Source organism: Tamandua tetradactyla, chromosome 10 (assembly GCF_023851605.1).
Source record: "Tamandua tetradactyla isolate mTamTet1 chromosome 10, mTamTet1.pri, whole genome shotgun sequence".
NCBI classification, from domain to species: Eukaryota; Metazoa; Chordata; class Mammalia; order Pilosa; family Myrmecophagidae; genus Tamandua; species Tamandua tetradactyla.
In genome coordinates, this window is record NC_135336.1 from 91,615,206 (window position 1) to 91,636,580 (window position 21,375).

At 39.1% G+C, this 21,375-nt stretch overlaps 1 long non-coding RNA gene across 1 annotated transcript in view; it reads right to left on the reverse strand.

The window, feature by feature from the left end:
* Positions 1–692: 692 nt before the first annotated feature.
* Positions 693–21,375, reverse strand: part of LOC143648593 (uncharacterized) — a 48,196-nt gene continuing 27,513 nt past the window's right edge. Inside the window, exon 3 of the long non-coding RNA XR_013158644.1 lies at positions 693–1,198. This is a non-coding gene — a long non-coding RNA (uncharacterized LOC143648593). The remainder of the gene's footprint in view (positions 1,199–21,375) is intronic.

Genomic DNA, 21,375 nt, shown 5'->3' on the forward strand with positions numbered 1-21,375 from the left:
GGAAGGGCTTAGAGAGTTGGGCTTAGAGAGAGAGAGGCCACATCTGAGCAATAAAAGAGGTTCTCTGGAAGTAACTCTTAGGTGTAATTATAGGTAGGCTTAATTTCTTCACTACAGAAATAAGTGTCATAAAAGCAAGCTTCAAGATCAGGGGGGTGGCCTATTAACTTGGGAATCCCTAGTGTATCAGGGGTTTCCCAGGAGGGAAAGTTTAATAGTTCCATACTTTTTCTCCAGTCCCTCAAGGAATCTTTGTAGGTCTTATACATTTTTTGTCCTTCAGTTCTGTTAATGCCTACTTTTATATATATTTGCTTTTTAGTGTTGTACCATATTGAGGGGCTTCTCATTTCTATCTGGATGAATTTTTCATCTATTTTCCTTGTGGTTACCAAGGGATTAAAATTTAACATCCTAAATATATAACAATCATATTTGGTTTGATACCAACTTAATTTCAATAGGATGCACATATACTTTTCCTATACACCTCTATATCCAGCCAGCATTTTTTTGTATTGTTACCATTTATCTCTTTGTACATTAAATGTCCCAAAACATAGATTTATCATAACTTTTTATGCATTTGCATTTTAGCACCTATAGGAAGTAAGAAGTGGAGTTATATACCAAACAATACTATACAATAGCACTGACATTTATAATTACCCAAATGGTTACCTTTTCAGCAGGTCTTTATTTTTTTATTTGGCTTTGAATCACCACCTGGTGCTCTTTTCTTTCAGTCTGACTAACACTCTTTAGTATTGCTTGTAGGGCAGGTCTACTGGTGATGAAATCCCTAAACTTTTGTTTATCCAACAAGGTCTTAATCTCACCTTCATTTTTGAAAAAGAGTCTCACGACATATAATATCTTTGGCTGGCAGTTGCTTTCTTTCAGCAGTTTAAGGATTTTAACACACTACCTTCTGGCCTCCATAGTTTCTGATGAGAAATTGTCAGTCAATCCAATTGAAACTCCCTTGTATATAACATACATTGCTTTTCTCATATAGCTTTTAGAACTCTGTCCTTGTCCTTTGTATTCAATAATTTGATCAGTATATGATGAGGTACATTTTTCTTCATGTTTATCCTTTGTGGTATTCTCTGGGCTTCTTGGATGTGCATATTCATGGAGTTTACTAAGTTTGGGAAGTTCTCTGTGATTTTTCCTTTGAATATTCCTTCTCTCCCTTAAAAAAAAAACATTATACTAAGTGAAAGAAACCAGACATAAAGTACTACATATTGCATGAGTCCACTAATATAAAATATCAATATAAGTAAATCTATAGAGGCAGAAATAGATTAGTGGTTATATAGGACTAGAGAAAGATAGAGGGGTTGGGAAGTTACTGAGAAGGGGTATAGGGTTTTTCCTTTTGAGTAATGAAAATGCTCTAAAATTGATTGTGGCAATGAATGCACAACTCTGAATAAACCAAACACTATTGATTGTACATTTTGGGTAGACTGTATCAATAGATTGATTATATGTGTATATTTCCATAAAACTGTTTTTTATGTGTCTTCATACATATATGCATTTCTGTATCTATACATACACATACAGAGGCAGATATATAATATGCATATCATAGAGACTTTTGTTCACAAATTTTCTTTTGAAGGGGTGGGGAGGGGTGCATGGGCCAGGAGCTGCCTCTTAAAAAGAAAAAATAAAATAAGACCAAGATGAGATACTATTTCATACCTACTAGAAGAGCTACTATTTAAAAAGTGAAAAACAAAAAGTGTTGGCTAAGTCGTGGAGAAATAGGAACTGTCATTTATTTTTCATGGGAATGTGAAATTGTGCCAACATTATGGAAAAAAAATTTGGCAGTACCCCAGAAAATTAAGCATAGAAATACCATTTGACCCAGCAGTCTCACTTCTAGGTATAAACCCCCCAAAATTGAAAACAGGGACTCATCCATATTTCCACAGTGATGTTCATAACAACTTCATTCACGATAGCCAAAAGACGGAAGAGTCCCAAGTTTTCGAACAGATGAACAGACAAACAAATGTGGTTATACATACAATGGAACATTATCCAGCTTTAAAATGAATGAAGTTCTGATGCACAGACATTGGCTCAGGAAAGGGTGCATGATTTCAACCTGGCCAATCAGATCTAATTCTAGGGATTTCACTGAAACTAATATATTTGGAGGATGGGAGTCCAGTGCTAACTTAGCCATCCTGGCACTTCAAGGGAAAGGACAGCCTAAAAGTGAAGACACATCAAGGTAAAGGAGAGTCAGGACATCTGGTGAGAGATGGATTCCTGATGATATTTAATTATATGGATCCAGTCACTCCAGTTTTGTCAGTTATTAAGCCAATAAATTCTCTTTTTTCTTTTTATCTGGGATGAGTCAGGTTTCGGTTACTCACATCTAAATAATCCTAATAGATGATTTATTCCCGCAAGGATGCAAATGAAAATTTATGGGAAAACTATAATCATAGGACCAATTTATTAAGGTTACATTTATCACCTCATAGATTTTCAAAACACTTGGTCGATACCTCTTGAAAGCATTAGTGATTGAATGGTTTTAATCACGAGTCCTAAAAGAATTTTGTAAAAACATTTCCTTCTACATGCTTAAAACATTTTTCTAATGTTGTAGCACACATACAACACATAGTTTCCCTTCTTAATCATATTCAAGCATACAATTCCGTGGTATTGATTACATTCAAAATGTTGTGCTGCCATCAGCATCATCCAACAATGTAATATTCCATTAATCCAAATGTAAACTCTGCACCAATTACACATTAACTTCCCATTACCCACACCCCACCCCTAAAAACCTATACTCTAAATTCTGACTTTATGAATATGCACATTCTTTTTATTTCATGTAAATGAAATCTTACAATATGTATTAGTTAGGGTTCTCTAGAGAAACAGAACCAACAGGGAACACTTGCAAATATAAAATTTATGAAAGTGTCTCACGTGACCGTAGGAACGCAGAGTCCAAAATCCACAGGGCAGGCTGCGAAGCCGATAACTCCAATGGATGGCCTGGACGAACTCCACAGGAGAGGCTCACCACCCAAAGCAGGAATGCAACCTGTCTCCTCTGAGTCCTCCTTAAAAGGCTTCCCATGATTGGATTTAGCATCACTAATTGCAGAAGACACTCCCCTTTGGCTGATTACAAATGGAATCAGCTGTGGATGTAGCTGACGTGATCATGACCTAATCCTATGAAATGTCCTCATTGCAACAGACAGGCCAGCGCTTGCCCAATCAGATGAACAGGTACCACAACTTGGCCAAGTTGACACCTGTCCCTTACCATGAGAGTCCACCCCTTGTCAACTTGGCACATATATATATATATATATATATATATCACCTTAGACCATACTTAATTTCCAAATGAAAACAAATAAACGCACATTTTTTTTTTTCCTGACAATACTCAACTGTCCTGCATATAACTGGAAACACATTAAATCTCTCCAGAATAGCGTGCAAATCCTTGGGCAACATTCATTCTTAAACTTGATATCTTACAACTTAAATAGTACAATACAAACAAAACAGTCCTCGTTTCTGTAACTGATCATGTGGTCGAAGTTCATATTTATCACTACCTTCTTCCACTACCCATTCCATGTTCCCTTTCCCCTCAGCAAGCACTTCAGCTGGCCGTGGTTCTTTGCCCGGTGGGGTGACCCAAACCTTCATTCCTGAAGTCTCAGAGCCATTAGTGGTCCTGCCTGGATTGTGTTGTTGCAGTTTTCCATTGATTTTAATCACAGGGCATGGTAGTACTAATAGACGCCCCAGGGGATCTCCTATATTCCAAGAAAACTCTTCTTTACCTCCATTATGTAGTTGCAGTCCTACTTCCTTCTGATAGTCAGGGTCAATTACCCCAGACAATAATGTAATCCCCTTCTTGGTGTGTTGATCCAGAGGCATAAGTAGCCCAAAGTGGCCAGGTGGCAATCTTAACTTCCAGTTCAGTGGTATCACTGTTGTTTCTCCTGGAGAAAGCACACCCCGTTTTGGAACTAAAACTTGTAGACCAGCAGAACTCAGGGTAGCAGGGACAGGAAGTAAAAATTTTCCTAGTGGATCACTAGGAGTAATAGTGAGTGGCACCACACCCATTTCCACCCCTTGGTTCCTGGACCCATGGATCCTGGCTATGGGAGAAACAGCACCATACAGTGGACGCTGATTCAGAGCATACACAGCTTCCTGGAGAACATTACCCCAGCCTTTCAAGTTTTTGCCACCTAGTTGGCACCGTAATTGAGTTTTCAAAAGGCCATTCCACCGTTCTATCAATCCAGCAGCTTCTGGATGATGGGGAACATGGTAAGACAGAGAATTCCATGAGCATGTGCCCATTCTCGCACTTCATTTGCTGTGAAGTGTGTTCCTTGATCTGAAGCAATGCTATGTGGAATACCATGACGATGGATAAGGCATTCTGTAAGCCCACGGATAGTAGTTTTGGCAAAAGCATTGCGTGCAGGGAAAGCAAACCCATATCCAGAGTATGTGTCTATTCCAGTTAGAACAAATCGCTGCCCCTTCCATGAAGGGAGTGGTCCAATGTAATCAACCTGCCACCATGTAGCTGGCTGGTCACCTCGGGGAATGGTGCCATATCGGGGGCTGAGTGTGGGTCTCTGCTGCTGGCAGATTGGGCACTCAGCAGTGGCTGTAGCCAGGTCAGCCTTGGTGAGTGGAAGTCCATGTTGCTGAGCCCATGCATAACCTCCATCCCTACCACCATGACCACTTTGTTCATGAGCCCATTGGGCAATAACAGGAGTTGCTGGGGAAAGAGGCTGACTGGTATCCATAGAATGGGTCATCTTATCCACTTGATTATTAAAATCTTCCTCTGCTGAAGTCACCCTCTGGTGTGCATTCACATGGGACACAAATATCTTCATGTTTTTAGCCCACTCAGAAAGGTCTATCCACATACTTCTTCCCCAGACCTCTTTGTCACCAATTTTCCAATTATGGTCTTTCCAAGTCCCTGACCATCCAGCCAAACCATTAGCAACAGCCCATGAGTCAGTATACAAACGCACCTCTGGCCAGTTTTCCTTCCAAGCAAAATGAACAACCAGGTGCACTGCTCGAAGTTCTGCCCACTGGGAGGATTTCCCCTCACCACTGTCCTTCAAGGACACCCCAGAAAGGGGTTGTAATGCTGCAGCTGTCCACTTTCGGGTGGTACCTGCATATCGTGCTGAACCATCTGTAAACCAGGCCCGAGTTTTCTCTTCCTCAGTCAATTCACTGTAAGGAACTCCCCAAGAGGCCATAGCTCTGGTCTGGGAAAGAGAAGGTAATGTAGCAGCAGGAGTGGAAACCATGGGCATTTGTGCCACTTCTTCATGTAACTTACTTGTGCCTTCAGGACCTGCTCTGGCTCTATCTCGTATATACCATTTCCACTTTACAATAGAGTGCTGCTGTGCACGCCCAACTTTATGGCTTGGTGGGTCAGACAACACCCAACTCATGATAGGCAACTCAGGTCTCATGGTAACTTGGTGGCCCATGGTTAAGCGTTCAGTCTCTACTAAGGCCCAGTAGCAGGCCAAAAGCTGTTTCTCAAAAGGAGAGTAGTTATCTGCAGCAGATGGTAAGGCTTTGCTCCAAAATCCTAAGGGTCTGCGTTGTGATTCTCCTATAGGGGCCTGCCAAAGGCTCCAGACAGCATCTCTATTTGCCACTGACACTTCCAGCACCATTGGATCTGCTGGATCATATGGCCCAAGTGGCAGAGCAGCTTGCACAGCAGCCTGGACCTGTCACAGAGCCTCCTCTTGTTCAGGTCCCCACTCAAAATTAGCAGCTTTTCTGGTCACTCGATAAATGGGCCGGAGTAGCACACCCAAATGAGGAATATGTTGTCGCCAAAATCCAAAAAGACCCACTAGGCATTGTGCCTCTTTTTTGGTTGTGGGAGGGGCCAGATGCAGCAATTTATCCTTCACCTTAGAAGGGATATCTCGACATGCCCCACACCACTGGACACCTAGAAATTTTACTGAGGTGGAAGGCCCCTGTATTTTTGTTGGATTTATCTCCCATCCTCTGACACGCAAATGCCTTACCAGTAAATCTAGAGTAGTTGCTACTTCTTGCTCACTAGGTCCAATCAACATGATATCATCAATATAATGGACCAGTGTGATGTCTCGTGGGAGGGAGAAACGATCAAGGTCTCTGCGAACAAGATTATGACATAGGGCTGGAGAGTTGATATACCCCTGAGGTAGGACAGTGAAAGTATATTGCTGACCTTGCCAGCTGAAAGCAAACTGTTTCTGGTGGTCCTTACTAATAGCTATTGGGCAAAAAGCATTTGCCAGATCAATAGCTGCATACCAGGTACCAGGGGATGTATTGATTTGCTCAAGCAATGATACTACATCTGGAACAGCAGCTGCAATTGGAGTTACCACCTGGTTGAGTTTACGATAATCCACTGTCATTCTCCAAGACCCATCTGTTTTCTGCACAGGCCAAATAGGAGAGTTGAATGGGGATGTGGTGGGAATCACCACCCCTGCATCTTTCAAGTCCTTAAGAGTGGCAGTAATCTCTGCAATCCCTCCAGGAATACGGTATTGCTTTTGATTTACTATTTTGCTTGGTAGGGGCAGTTCTAGTGGCTTCCACTTGGCCTTTCCCACCATAATAGCCCTCACTGCACGAGTTAGAGAACCAACGTGGGGATTCTGCCAGTTGCTCAGTATGTCTATGCCAATTATACATTCCGGAACTGGGGAAATAACTACAGGATGGGTCCGGGGGCCCACTGGACCCACTGTGAGACGGACCTGAGCTAAAACTCCATTGATCACCTGGCCTCCATAAGCCCCCCCTCTGACTGGTGGTTCAGAGTGACATTTTGGGTCCCCTGGAATTAATGTCACTTCTGAACCAGTGTCTAATAATCCCCGAAATATCTGATCATTTCCTTTTCCCCACTGCACAGTTACCCTGGTAAAAGGCCGTCGGTCTCCTTGGGGAAGACTTAGAGGAAGGTTAACAGTATAAATTTGTGGCAGTGTAACAGGTTTCTTCCCCATAGGGACCTGGCCTCCCCTTCATTCAAGGGGCTCAGGGTCTGTAAACTGTTTCAAGTCTGGAAATTGGTTAAGGGGCCGTGACTCTGTGTTTTTGTAATTCAGGTTAGACTTCTGTTCCCTTGACCTAGAACTCTTTTGTTTATACAGCTCCAACAAGAATTTAGTAGGCTGCCCTTCTATTGTATTTCTAGGCACCCCATGATTTACTAGCCAATGCCACAAATCTCTGCGTGTCATATAATTTTGATGCCTCCTTTGAGTTTGTTGTCTATTATAATACCCACGTCTACCCTGTCTTTGGTGATTAAGTGCTGCCACCTGGCTTCTGCCAACTCGGGATCCTGTCATCCCCATTGTGTTTAAGGATTCCAGCTCAGTGACAGCAGTTCCTACAGTAATATCTGACCTACAGAGAAGTGCAACCACAGAGCTCTTGAGGGATGATGGTGCTAGTCTCACAAATTTATTTCTCACTGTTCTGGTAAAAGGTGCATCCTCTGGACATTCCTGGGGTGTAGGAGCAGGCTTTGCATGATAAATCCACTCTAACATCCCAATCTCTCTAAGCCTCTGGATCCCCTCATCTACATTATACCAGGGCAGTTCTGGCATTTCAACCTCAGGTAATGTTGGCCACCTTTTGATCCATGTTTCAACCAACCACCCAAACAAGCTGTTAACACCTTTTCTAACTGCTCTAGCTATAACATTGAATGCAGAATCTCTGCTTAGTGGGCCCATATCAATAAATTCAGCCTGATCCAGCCTTATATTCCTCCCACCATTATCCCACACTCTTAAGATCCATTGCCACACATATTCCCCTGATTTCTGTCTATATAAATTGGAAAACTCACACAGTTCTTTTGGAGTATAACGTACCTCCTCATGTGTGATACTTTGTACCTCACCTTTAGGGGCCTGTTGGGACTTTAGTCTAGTTATAGGTCTAGAAGAAATGAGGGGTGGTGGGGGTGGGTCATGAAAAGAATTAGAAATATCTTCCAAGCCATTTGCTTCAGGGCTTTCATTTGCAGTTTCATCTGGTGAAACAGGATTAATAACTCTAGGGCTAATCCCTTCAGGAGGAGGTTGGGTGGCCAATTCCTCAAGGCAAGCTGGAGGTGGGGCGGCTATGTCCTTACGGCAGACTATTACAGGGTTATCTAAAGAAGGCTCAGCATGGTCTAGGGTTTCAACCTCACCCCCAACATCATTATCAATCCATATGTCACCATCCCATTTTTCAGGGTCCCACTCCTTTCCAATCAATGCCCTCACTTTAACGGCAGACACCATGCAAGACTGAGATTTCAGTTTACGTTGTAAAGTTGCTACTCTAACAATAAGATTCTGAGTCTGATTTTCAGAGATCTCAAGTCTATGGCTACAGGAAATAAAATTTTCCTTCAGGATACTCATAGAAACCTCTACATCTTTCAGACGGCACTTAAGCTTCTTGTTTGAAGCCTTAAGCCCATCCCTTTCACCCTTTAATGTAGACAGTGTATCTAACAACAACCACCCAACATCTCTATAACTCTTATTCCTACAAAACTCTGTAAAGGTGTCAAAAACATTATCCCCCAGAGTCTGGCTTCGTACAAGCGAAGCATTAGGAGAATCGAATGATGATATTTTGACTATCTCCTTTGCCAACTCAGTCCATGGATTGGGAGTGTCATTCTGATTACGGGAATAAGAGTCCTTAGTGTCTCTGAGCCCAGTCAGAGTAGAAAACCATTCATAAAAACCCATTTTTAAAATTCTGTTCCTTAAGAACCACTCCCGGTACCAAGATGTATTAGTTAGGGCTCTCTAGAGAAACAGAACCAACAGGGAACACTTGCAAATATAAAATTTATGAAAGTGTCTCACGTGACCGTAGGAACGCAGAGTCCAAAATCCACAGGGCAGGCTGCGAAGCCGATGACTCCAATGGATGGCCTGGACGAACTCCACAGGAGAGGCTCACCAGCCAAAGCAGGAATGCAACCTGTCTCCTCTGAGTCCTCCTTAAAAGGCTTCCCATGATTGGATTTAGCATCACTAATTGCAGAAGACACTCCTCTTTGGCTGATTACAAATGGAATCAGCTGTGGATGTAGCTAACGTGATCATGACCTAATCCTATGAAATGTCCTCATTGCAACAGACAGGCCAGCGCTTGCCCAATCAGATGAACAGGTACCACAACTTGGCCAAGTTGACACCTGTCCCTAACCATGACACAATATTTGTCCTTTTGTGTCTGGCTTATTTCCCTCAGCCTGAGGTTTTCAAGGTTCATCCACGTTGTATCACGTGCCAGAACTTTGTGCTTTTTTACAGCTGGGTAATATTCCATTTCGTGTCCAATCACATTTTGCTCATTTGTTCTTCTGTTTCTGGACACTTGGGATGCTTCCATCTTTGGGCTGTTGTGAATAATGCTGTAATGTACATCATTGTAGAAATAGGTTTAAGTCCCTGTTTTCAGTTCTGGGGGTGGTGGGTTATCCCTATAAGTGAGAGTGCTGGGTCAAATGGTATTTCATGCTTCACTTCCTGGGGCACTGTCAAACTGTTTTCCACAAGGTTGGCACAATTTCACATTCCCACCAATAACACATGACAGTCTCTATTTCTCTACATCCTTGTCCACACTTATTGTTTTTCACTTTTTAAATAATAGCCCTTTTAGTAGGTGTGAAATGATGTCTCATTGTGTTTTTCTGTCTTTTTAAAGTTTTTTATTAGTTTTGTGAAGATATACTCACATAACACAAGCCATCCAAAGTGTACAATCAATGGCGTTTGGTATATTCAGAGTTGTGCATTCATTACCACCATCAATTTTACAGCATTTTCATTACTCCAAAAAAGAAAAATCCCATATCCCTTAGCAGTCACCTCTCAATCCCTCTATCCTTCTCTAGTCCAATATAACCACTAATCTATTTCTGCCTCTATAGATTTATTTATACATACATTTTATATGTGCTAGAATTTGCAATACTTTGTGCCTGGTTTCTTTCACTTAGCATGATGTTTTTTGGTTTTTTAAAATCATTATTATTATTTTAAATTAGCAAAGTCGTAGATTTATAGAAAAGTCCTGTAAAAAATATAGCATTCCCATATACCCCTTATTGTTGACACTCTGCATTAGTGTGGTACCTTTGCTACAATTGATGAAAGTCTATTACAGTAGTACTATTAACTGAAGTACATAGTTCACATTAGGTAGATTTTTTCCCCATATGCCATCCCATTATGAATACTCTGTATTAGTGTCACACACTTGTTATAGTTCACGAAAGAACATTCTTATGTTCTACTCATTCTTATGTACTATTAACCCCAGCCCATCCTCCACAGCAGGTGTTCTACAGTCCCATGTTTTATCTTCTTTCATTCTAATAACATCTATGACCCACATGACCCATTTCAACCACTTTCACATACATAATTCTGTGCTGTTAATTACACTCACAATAATGTGCCACCACCACCACCACATCCAAGCCTTTACAATCAACTAGTAAGTTCATTGTGGTTTTGATATCCATTTTCCTAATGGCTAATGATGTTGAGTACCTTTTCATATATTTATTGGCTATTTGTGCATCTTTGGACAAATGTCGATACAAGTCATTTGTCCATTTTTTTTCCCATTACTGACATGTTTCTTTTCTCTCTCTCTCTCTCTTTTTTTTTTTTTACTTGAAGCAATCATTTTATTTTACTCCAATTTTCTGCGGCAGGAGTTTGGGAAGGGCTCAGCTGGGTGGTTTTTTTTTTTAAATGTAAGACGTGTTCAGCATTCTTTATTTGATATTATACATAAACCACACCAAAATGCCTGTTGTTAATTAAAAAGCAACATTTCAGATGTTAAAATCCAGGGAATTTTAATTAGATTGACATAGTTACAACCCCCAAAATAAAGCAGACAGAGCTACCTTATTTTCAGCACCTGCCTTTAAACAGGCCGAGGAACACCAGTTGAAACCCAGGTGAGTCTTGCTCTATTCTATGAAGCTATTTCCCTAGTATTCAAATATATTCATAAAATCAGTTATATGAATTTAAATATAAAACCAATCTCCTATTGGTAATGAGTTGGCATTTACCATCTTCATGGAAAGTTGAAAATTAGTAATTCAACCTAGCCTCAAGTACAGTTATATCTTCAAAAAGGGGAAATAGTGATAGCACTTGCCAAACAAGAATTACTATCAAAATTTAAAAAGCTTCCCTGGCCATTAGAGAAATGCAAATCAAAACCACAATGAGATATCATCTCACACCCACCAGAATGGCCATTATCAACAAAACAGAAAATGACAAGTGCTGGAGAGGATGCGGAGAAAGAGGCACACTTATCCACTGTTGGTGGGAATGTCAAATGGTGCAACCACTGTGGAAGGCAGTTTGGCGGTTCCTCAAAAAGCTGAATATAGAATTGCCATACGACCCAGCAATACCATTGCTAGGTATCTACTCAAAGGACTTAAGGGCAAAGACACAAACGGACATTTGCACACCAATGTTTATAGCAGCGTTATTTACAATTGCAAAGAGATGGAAACAGCCAAAATGTCCATCAACAGAAGAATGGCTAAACAAACTGTGGTATATACATACGATGGAATATTATGCAGCTTTAAGACAAGATAAACTTATGAACCATGTAATAACATGGATGGACCTAGAGAATATTATGCTGAGTGAATCCAGCCAAAAACTAAAGGACAAATACTGTATGGTCCCACTGATGTGAACGGACATTCAAGAATAAACTTGAAATATGTCATTGGTAACAGAGTTCAGCAGGAGTTAGAAACAGGGTAAGACAATGGGTAATTGAAGCTGAAGGGATACAGACTGTGCAACAGGACTAGATACAAAAACTCAAAAATGGACAGCACAATAATACCTAATTGTAAAGTAATCATGTTAAAACACTGAATGAAGCTGCATCTGAGCTATAGGGTTTTTTTTGTTTTTGTTTGCTTGTTTGTTTGTTTGTTGTTGTTGTTGTTTTTACTATTATTACTACTTTTATTTCTTTTCTCTATATTAACATTTTATATCTTTTTCTGTTGTGTTGCTAGTTCCTCTAAACCGATGCAAATGTACTAAGAAACGATGATCATGCATCTATGTGATGATGTTAAGAATTACTGAGTGCATATGTAGAACGGTATGATTTCTAAATGTTGTGTTAATTTCTTTTTTTTTCTTTCCGTTAATAAAAAAATAAATAAAATAAAAAAAAATAAAAAAAATAAAATAAAAAATTTAAAAAGCTTGATCCTATGCCTTTAACTATAAGCTAATCTTATTCAACTCAGGACTACCCAACTAAAATACACTCTCAGCCATTCATGAACTGAACTCTGGTGTATGAGATCAACCTAAATATGATATATGTGAAAAAGTCACAAGACATCTGCCTTATAATAAATAATGCAGTGACTAACTATTACTCATTAGTAGCTTTTTTGAGATAAGCTATCAAGTCTACCCTTTCTGCCTTCTTTTTTTTAGTTATCCAAAGTTTAACTGGATGAAATAGAAGGTAAAATATTAAAAGTAAAAAATAAATATTTAAATTATAATTATTAAATCTGGTTTAAGTGATAGACAAAAAATATTAGAAAACATAATTTGTGTAAAATAATAAGAGGTATATGTATAAGGTCCCCAGGTCCTTGTTTACATTATCCATCTGTTCTTGTATATTGTCCACTTTTTACATTAGAACTTTTTTTTTTACAGTAGGGAACAGTTTTTATTTTGGCATCTTATAATTTTACTTCTTAACAACCAAGCCCTATGATTTGTGACCTCTTTTTTTTCCCATTTAATTCAGTTTTATAATATAACACACACAAACCATTTCTTTCTTTCTTTCTTCAATGCTTGTGCTTTGGGTGTACGGTCTAGGAAACTACCTACTATTGTAAGATTTATAAGATATTTCCCTACATTTTCTTCTAATAGTTTTATGGTCTTAGATCTAATGTTTAGGTCTTTGATCCATTTTGAGTTAATTTTTGTATAGGGTGTGAGATATGCATCCTCTTTCATTCTTTTGCATATGGATATCCAGTTATCTAAGCACCATTTATTGAAAAGACTGTTCTGTCCCAGGTAAGTTGGCTTGACTGCCTTATCAAAGATCAGTTATCAAGTTAGATGAGAGGGTCTATATATGCTAGTACCATGCTGTTTTGACCACTGTAGCTTCGTAATATGCCTTAAAGTCAGGTAGCGTGAGACCTTTGACTTCATTTTTCTTTCTCAGGATACTTTTAGCTATTTAGGGCACCCTGCCCTTCCAGATAAATTTAGTTATTGGCTTTTCTATTTCTGAAAAGTAAGTTTTGGGGATTTTAATTGGTATTACATTGAATCTGTAAATCAATTTAGGTAGAACTGACATCTTAATTATGTTTGGTCTTCCAATCCATGAACATGGTATGTCCTTCCATTTATTTAGGTCTACTGTGGTTTCTTTTAACAATTTCTTGCAGTTTTCTCTGCATAGGTCTTTTGTCTCTTTAGCTAAATTTATTCCTAAATATTTCATTCTTTTGGTTGCAATTGTAAGTGGAATTTTTTTCTTGATTTTCCCCTTAGATTGTTCATTACTAGTTGTCATGGTCAGGTTCATGTGTCAACCTGGCCAAGTGGTGGTACATGTTTGTCTGGTTGGGCAAGTGTTGGCCTGTCTGTTGCAATGAGGACATTTCATAGAATTAAATCACGATCACATCAGCTGCATCCACAGCTGATTCCATTTGTAATCAGCCAAGGGGAATGTCTTCTGCAATGAGTGATGCTTAACCTAATTACAGGAAGCCTTTTAAGGAGGATTCACAAGAGACAGGCTCTTTCCCTGCTTCAGCCAGTGAGCCTCTCCTGTGGAATTCATCCAGACCCTCCATCGGAATCATCAGTTTCACAGCTTGCCCTGCGGATTCTGGACTCCGCATTCCCCCAGTTACATGAGACACTTTTATAAATTTTATATTTGTGAGTGTTTCCTGTTGATTCTATTTCTCTAGAGAACCCTAGTACAACTTGGTGCCAGGAGTGTGGTTCGAACCTACATGGACACATGTCCATTGGATCTGCTGGATCATATGGCCCAAGTGGCAGAGCAGCTTGTACAGCAGCCTGGACCTGTTGCAGAGCCTCCTCTTGTTCAGGTTCCCACTCACAATTAGCAGCTTTTCTGGTCACTTTATAAACAGACCAAGTAGCACACCCAAATGAGGAATATGTTGTCGCCAAAATCCAAAGCGACCAACTAGGCATTATGCCTCTTTTTTGGTCTTAGGACGGGCCATATGCAGCAACTTAACCTTCACCTTAGAACCCCACTGGACACCTAGAAATTTCACTGAGGTGAAGGCCCCTGTATTTTTGTTGGATTTATCTCCCATCCTCTGGCATGCAAATGCCTTAACTGTAAGTCTACAGTAGCTGCTACTTCTTGCTCACTAGGTCCAATCAACATGATATCATCAATATAATGGACCAGTGTGATGTCTTGTTGGAAGGAGAAATGATTAAGGTCCCTGAAGACAAGATTATGACATAGAGCTGGAGAGTTGATATACCCCTAAGGTAGGACAGTGAAAGTATATTGCTGACCTTGCCAGCTGAAAGCAAACTGTTTCTGGTGGTCCTTTGTATTAGTAAATAGGTTTCTAGTTTTGTCTTAGTTTCCCAGCTTCTATGACAAAAACCACAGTGGTCTGTCATAACAATAGGAATTTATGGACTTGAGGCTTCAAAACTAGAAGGCATGCTACCTCTGAAGGTCAGCTGCAGTTTGGCTGTCTGCCTTTTAATGCCAGCAAAGATCATTCTTGCTTAAGGGATGTACTTCTTGGGATTCTCCAAATACTCCATGAGTGTCTCCTCTTCCCAAGTGATGCCTTTATTCTTGTCGGCATCTGTGTAAGAGAATCCAGGGGACTGACCTGTCTTCTGCCCAAAGAGACCATGCAAATTTGGCCCAGTCTTGTGCTTGCCTCCCTTTTCCATGGTGTGGCAATGGACACACTTCTGAACAAATAATCACCCATTCTGAATTTGCTCTCTGGTAGCACACAATACAAAGGTTCCCCACTCAGAAGCTGGACTTCCCACTTTCTAGCTGGATGGTTTTCATTTGGGTCTCCTGTGCAGTGGTGGGCAGGGGTTGGCTGCAGCTGTGGTACGTGAATCCTTGATTGAGTTGGACGTGCAAGATGGCTCACCTGCGTGGTGGTAGGCTGGGAGCTCAGTAGGGCTGTTGACTGGACGGACGAACTATGGCCTCTCCAGCAAGGTGGTCTTGTTGTAGTCAGTCTTCTTACATGACAGCCAGCTTCCCCCACAGAGTGTGAGTCCTGGCCAACCCCACCTTGTCCCTCAGGGTCCATTTCTCCAGGAAGTTTTCTCTGGTGCCAACCACTGCTTCCACTTGCCTATGCCAGCCCCGTTGAAGGTCCCCACCCCCATCCCTCAGCAGAGGCATGTTGGCTGTCTCTTTGGAGTCAGTCTCCTGACACGTTTCATTTTAATTTAAATACTTTCAGTTTTAATTCCATACTAAATTTTGACAACTTTGTCCATTTTTAAAATTAGGTTGTTTATCATTTTAAATTGTAGTGGTTCTTTATATATACTGGATATTAAACCCTTATCAGATGTATGGTTTCCAAATATTTTCTCCTGTAGGTTTTCTTTTCACTTTTGGGATAATGTGCTATGATATGCAAAACTTCTAATTTTGATGAAGTTCAATTTATTTTTTCTTTTGTTGATTGGACATTTGTTGTAAAGTCTAGAAGTCCATTGCCTTAAGCAAGATCCTGAAGATCTTCTCCTATATTTTCTCTAGGAATTTTATAGTTTCAGTTCTTATAATTAGGCCTTTGATCTATTTTAAGTTAATTTTTTGTGTGGCACATTTGTTACAATTAATGAAATCACATTTTTATAATTGTATCAATGACTGTAGTCCATAGCTTCATAAGATAAATTTCTATTAAATCTTTTGTCCATTTTTAAATTGGGTTGTCTTTTTTGTTGAGTTGACAGTCTAGGTATTTCACCCTTATCATACATGCGGTTTCCAAATATTTTCTCTCATTGTGTAGTATATCATCTTACTTTCATGATACAATTTTTTGATGCACAAAAGTTTTAACTTTTAATGAGGTTCATTTTATCTATTTTTTATTTCATTATTTGTTCTTTGGGTGTAAAGTCTAAGAAGTCATTGCCTAATACAAAATCCTAAAGATGCTTACCAATGTTTTCTTATAGGAATTTTATCATTTTAGCTCTTATATTTAGGTCTTTGATCCATTTTTAAGTTGATTTTTGCACATGGTATGGGCATTTTTTTTCCATTTTGCAAAGAGAAATTCACTTTTCCCAGCACCATTTGTCGAAGACAAAATGTCTTATGTGTTCTTATGCTTGTTCATGGATATTTCTATGTGGGGCTGAATTCAGTTTGAGATATGTTTTTTTTCAAAACTTAATATTATTTATCACTATCATTTGGCAGCTTAATTGAGCTATGAGTTACATATATAATCTTACCTACTTTTAATGTAACATATAATGAGTTTTGTTAATGTAGTTGTGTTACTACCTATTTAAGAACTTTTCCATCTCCCCAGAAAGTTCCCTTCTGCCTTTTTGCTGAAAATCACTGCCCCCACCCTGACTCCAGGATACCAACGATCTGCTTTCTGTCCCTATAGCCTTGCTTTTTCTAGAATGCCATATGAATGGAATCTTTTGCAATGCAGTCTTTTATGTCTGGCTTATCTCACACAGCACAATATGTTTGAGACTTTCCATGTTGTGTATCAGTAGTTTGTTCCTAATTTCTAAAGAGTACTATTATATTGGATAGGTATACCATAACTTATTGGGGTTGCTCAGTTTTTTCCTATTTTGAAAAAAGTTGCTTAGAAGTTATATTTAAGGAATATAACAATTCTTTTTTCTTTCATAAATATAATCCTGGAATTTGTTGTGACAAAGCAAAGGGATTTCTAATTCAATTAAAATTTTTTACATCAGTGTATAAAAATAATGAAGAAAGTTTAATCTGAAGAATCCACATGCAGTTCAGAGCAGTCACCGTGCAGGTAGACAATTAAAAAGGCACATCATCTGCAAAGGAAGGGGAGGAGCCCTGGAAAGCCATGGTCTCAACAGTGGCCTCTTTTTGCTAAGGCCGAGAAACCCCAGGGATCACGGTGATGAACAGTGATGGCCAAGGAAAAGAGAAAGCTCATGGACCGCTGCTGTGTACCTGGCTCTTAAAGAATCATCCGAATGACACAATGGGTTGGGTGCTATTATCTTCCCATTTAGTGGATGAGGAAACAGAGGCAAAAAGAGGTTAAATCTCTCGCCAAGTTTGCATAACTAATTTTCTTTAACTTTTTATTTTGAAATAATTTCAAACTTACAGGCAAGTTACAAAAATAATTCAATAATGAAACAGAGAACTAAAAAAACCAGATACCTTGATTTACCAACTTTTAATGCTTTGCCACACTTACTATATTGTTCTATCCATTCATCTATGTATTTATCCTCTATATATCTAATCTCTCATCTATCTATCTCCATCTGTCTTTCTATTTTCTAATCATGTGAGAGTACATTCCTCTAATATTTAATACTTCCATGTATATTTACTAAGAATGGGGATATTCACTTATGCAACCACATTAAGTGCAATCATCAAATTCAAGAAATTTAACATTGATATGAAGCATATAATCTATATTTCTTTCTTTCAATTGTCTCAAAAATGTCCTTTTAGTTGTCTTCTCCATTTTAAGATCTTGTCTAAGATTATATATTTAGTTGTCATTGTCTCTTCAGTCTCTCTCTCCTTCTAATTTGGTACCATACATACAACCTAAAATTTCTCATCCCAAACACTCCATACAATTAGTGGTATTGATGACACTCACATGCATATCTATTTGAATGGCACAGATGACACTCAACTCAGGCCCTCACATTTTAAGAAAATTAAAAGTATTTGGAAAAAAAGTTAGATTTACAGAGGGTTTCAAGAATATGACCATGAACTCCCATATACCCTCTCTCTAGATTTACCCATTGTTTTCAGTTTGCCACACTCACTTAATCACTGTCTCTCTCTCTCTCTCTACCAACTTTTAATGCTTTGCCACACTTACTATATTGTTCTATCCATTCATCTATGTATTTATCCTCTATATATCTAATCTCTCATCTATCTATCTCCATCTGTCTTTCTATTTTCTAATCATGTGAGAGTACATTCCTCTAATATTTAATACTTCCATGTACATTTACTAAGAATGGGGATATTCACTTATGCAACCACATTAAGTGCAATATATATATATATATATTGTATGCTGTATGGCGTGGTCACATTTCATTCTTCTTCCATGTGTGTATCCCATTATTGAAGCACCATTTGCTGAATTTTTGTTTGTTTTTGTTGATTTCTTTTGTTTGGGAAGTACATGGGCTGGGAATCAAACCTGGGTCTCCTGCATGGCAGGCAAGAATTCTGCCACTGAACTACCCTCACACCCTCTTAATCTCCATATATATTTACACTATGTAGTATCATAAAACATACATTGTAACTTTTATTTTCGTCTTTCCTGTCTTCCTCTTTCCTTTCTTTCTTGTTTCTCTTTTTTTCAACTTTCCTCTTTGCTCTTTTTTCTGGAACTAATCTGCAAACAAGGCATTTTAACTGTACACATCTCCGCCCATATTACCTAACAATAATGATGTTCTCTTACATAACAGCATAATCCTCAACTCAAGAGATTTAACACTGATCAAAATTCATTATATTATGTAGTCCATTTTCCATTCACAGATTGTCCCTATATTGTTCTTTATATAGTATCTTTTCTTCCAATGTATTGTCATTATATGTCCTGTCTCCTTAGTCTTTTAGAATCGGAAACAGTTGGTTGGCTTTTTTTTTTTTTTTTTGCCTTTCAAGACATCAGCATTTTTGGAGAGTACAGGTCATTTTCTGGTAGGATGGCCCTAAATTTGGGCATATTGGATTGTTTCCTCATGGTTCAGTTCAGGGAGTACACATTTGGCAGAAATGCTATGTAAGCAATGTCATGTTCCTTTCAGCACATCACATCAGAAGGTGTGCAGTGTTAGTTTGACTCATTGGAGTTGTTAGTCTTAATCTCTCCACTAAAGTAATATCCTCTTTGGAAATGGTAAATTTGTAACTAAGTAATCTGGAGTTTTTGCTTGAAGGCTGTGTTAATATTGTAAGTATCCTTTTGTCCAACAAACTTTAACCCAATGGTTTTAGAATATATTGATGATTCTACTCAGAGTTAATGATTATGTGTTGAATAAAAAATGGCGACTTTTCTGTGTTGTTCCTTCTACATTTTTCATTTGTCATTTTACTTTGAAGAAGAGCTATCATATCTTCTCCTGCTTGTTCTTTGGTATTATTCTGATTCATAGACACTTTGGGACTGTTATTACCTCTATATATGCACTTTGGTTTTGTTTGCACCTAAAAATACATTTTGGATATCTCTCTGTATGAGCCTCTTTTGTTGGTTTTTACAGCTACATGGTATGTCATTTCGCAGATGTGCCACAGTTTATACAAGCATTTTTTTTTACATATATACATTTAGGTAGTTTTTAATATTCTATAATTACAAATTATGCTGCAATGAATAACCTTATAAAAATACGTTGCTTAACACATTTATAACATATATAATATGCATATACACAAGTACGCATATAGTATTATTAAATGCAATGCCAGATAATTACCCAGAAATAAGATTGCTGGGTCAAATGGTAAATGATATATAATTTTGTTAGATAGATCCTACTAAAACCTCTCTACGGGGGTTTTACCATTTTGAATTCCCACCAGACATGGATGCGGGTGCCCGCCTCCCTACAGCCTCACTGTGGAAGAGTGGTCTGTCAAGCTTTCGAATTTTGCTATTCTGATAGTGATACTTGCCATGTAATTTTAATTTGCATTTCTCCTGTTATTGCATTTGTATACAATATGAAGGGCTCTCAAGCCCTTTTTCTAGAGAACTGGCTTCCACTCAGGCTGCAGGTATTGAATCTTCAGATGCAACCGCCCCCTGCCTCCTGCCAGGCTGAGCTGAGGTTAATCACACTGTAGGAGCAGGTCTATCATCACCACCTGCCTGGAGATGAGTGGGCAGTCAGGCCTTGGGCCAAACGATGGCATATGCATGGAGCTGGACGCCTTACACAGTCCTTTTAATTCCATCTCAATCCTCCCAGCAACCTCCTCCAGTGGGCACCCAGATAAGACCCTCCCCGTTTAGTCGTGAGGTAGAGAAGGTTCAAAGAGATGAAGTGGTCTACCCAAACAGTGAGTGGAGATCCTGGGTTAAGACCACATGTTTCATTCATAGTTCATTCCTATAAAGTTAGGGAACCATCCACCAAGCCACTCTCACCTCTGACACCAATTGCAAGTTTCAGGATGCCCTAAATCACTCCAGGCGCTATAATTTGCTGGAAGCAATCACAGAATACACTGAAAGCTATTATATTCATGGCTAGAGTTTATTACAATGAAAAGATAGAGATTAAAATTAGCCAAGGGAAGGGATGTAAGGGGCAGAGTGCAGGAGCGTTTCATACGTGAAGCTTCCAGCTGCCCTTTCCCAAGAAACAGTCATTAAGTGGCTCCTAAATGGGCATGGGGTTTCCTTTAGGGCTTAGGAAAATGTTTTGGAACTGGACAGAGGTGGTGTTTGCACAACAGTATGAATGTACAAAATACCCCTGAATAGATAATTTTAAAATGGTGAACTTCATGTTCCGTTATGGTTAACAAATCAAAATTACATGGCAATTAACACTATCAGGAACTATGTCAGACATTTGCACAGAGTATTGTCACCCAGGTTGAGTCTTAGCATCTAGAGTTCATCCTGGGGCTCTGTTTCAGCTTCCTTGTGGTTAAAGCAAAGAGTTGGTTTAAACCATTGGAATTTATTGGCTCAGAGTTTAGAAGCTAGGAGAAACCTAAAATCAAGGTGTTGTCAAGGCAATGCTTTCTTCTAGAAAACTGGTGTTGTAGGGCTGGATGGATGCTGGTAATTCTTGGTCCTTGGCTCCTCTGCCACATGGCAATGCACAAGGAGCTTCTCTAGACTTTTCCTTCCCTTCTGTGTTCCATTGACTTTCA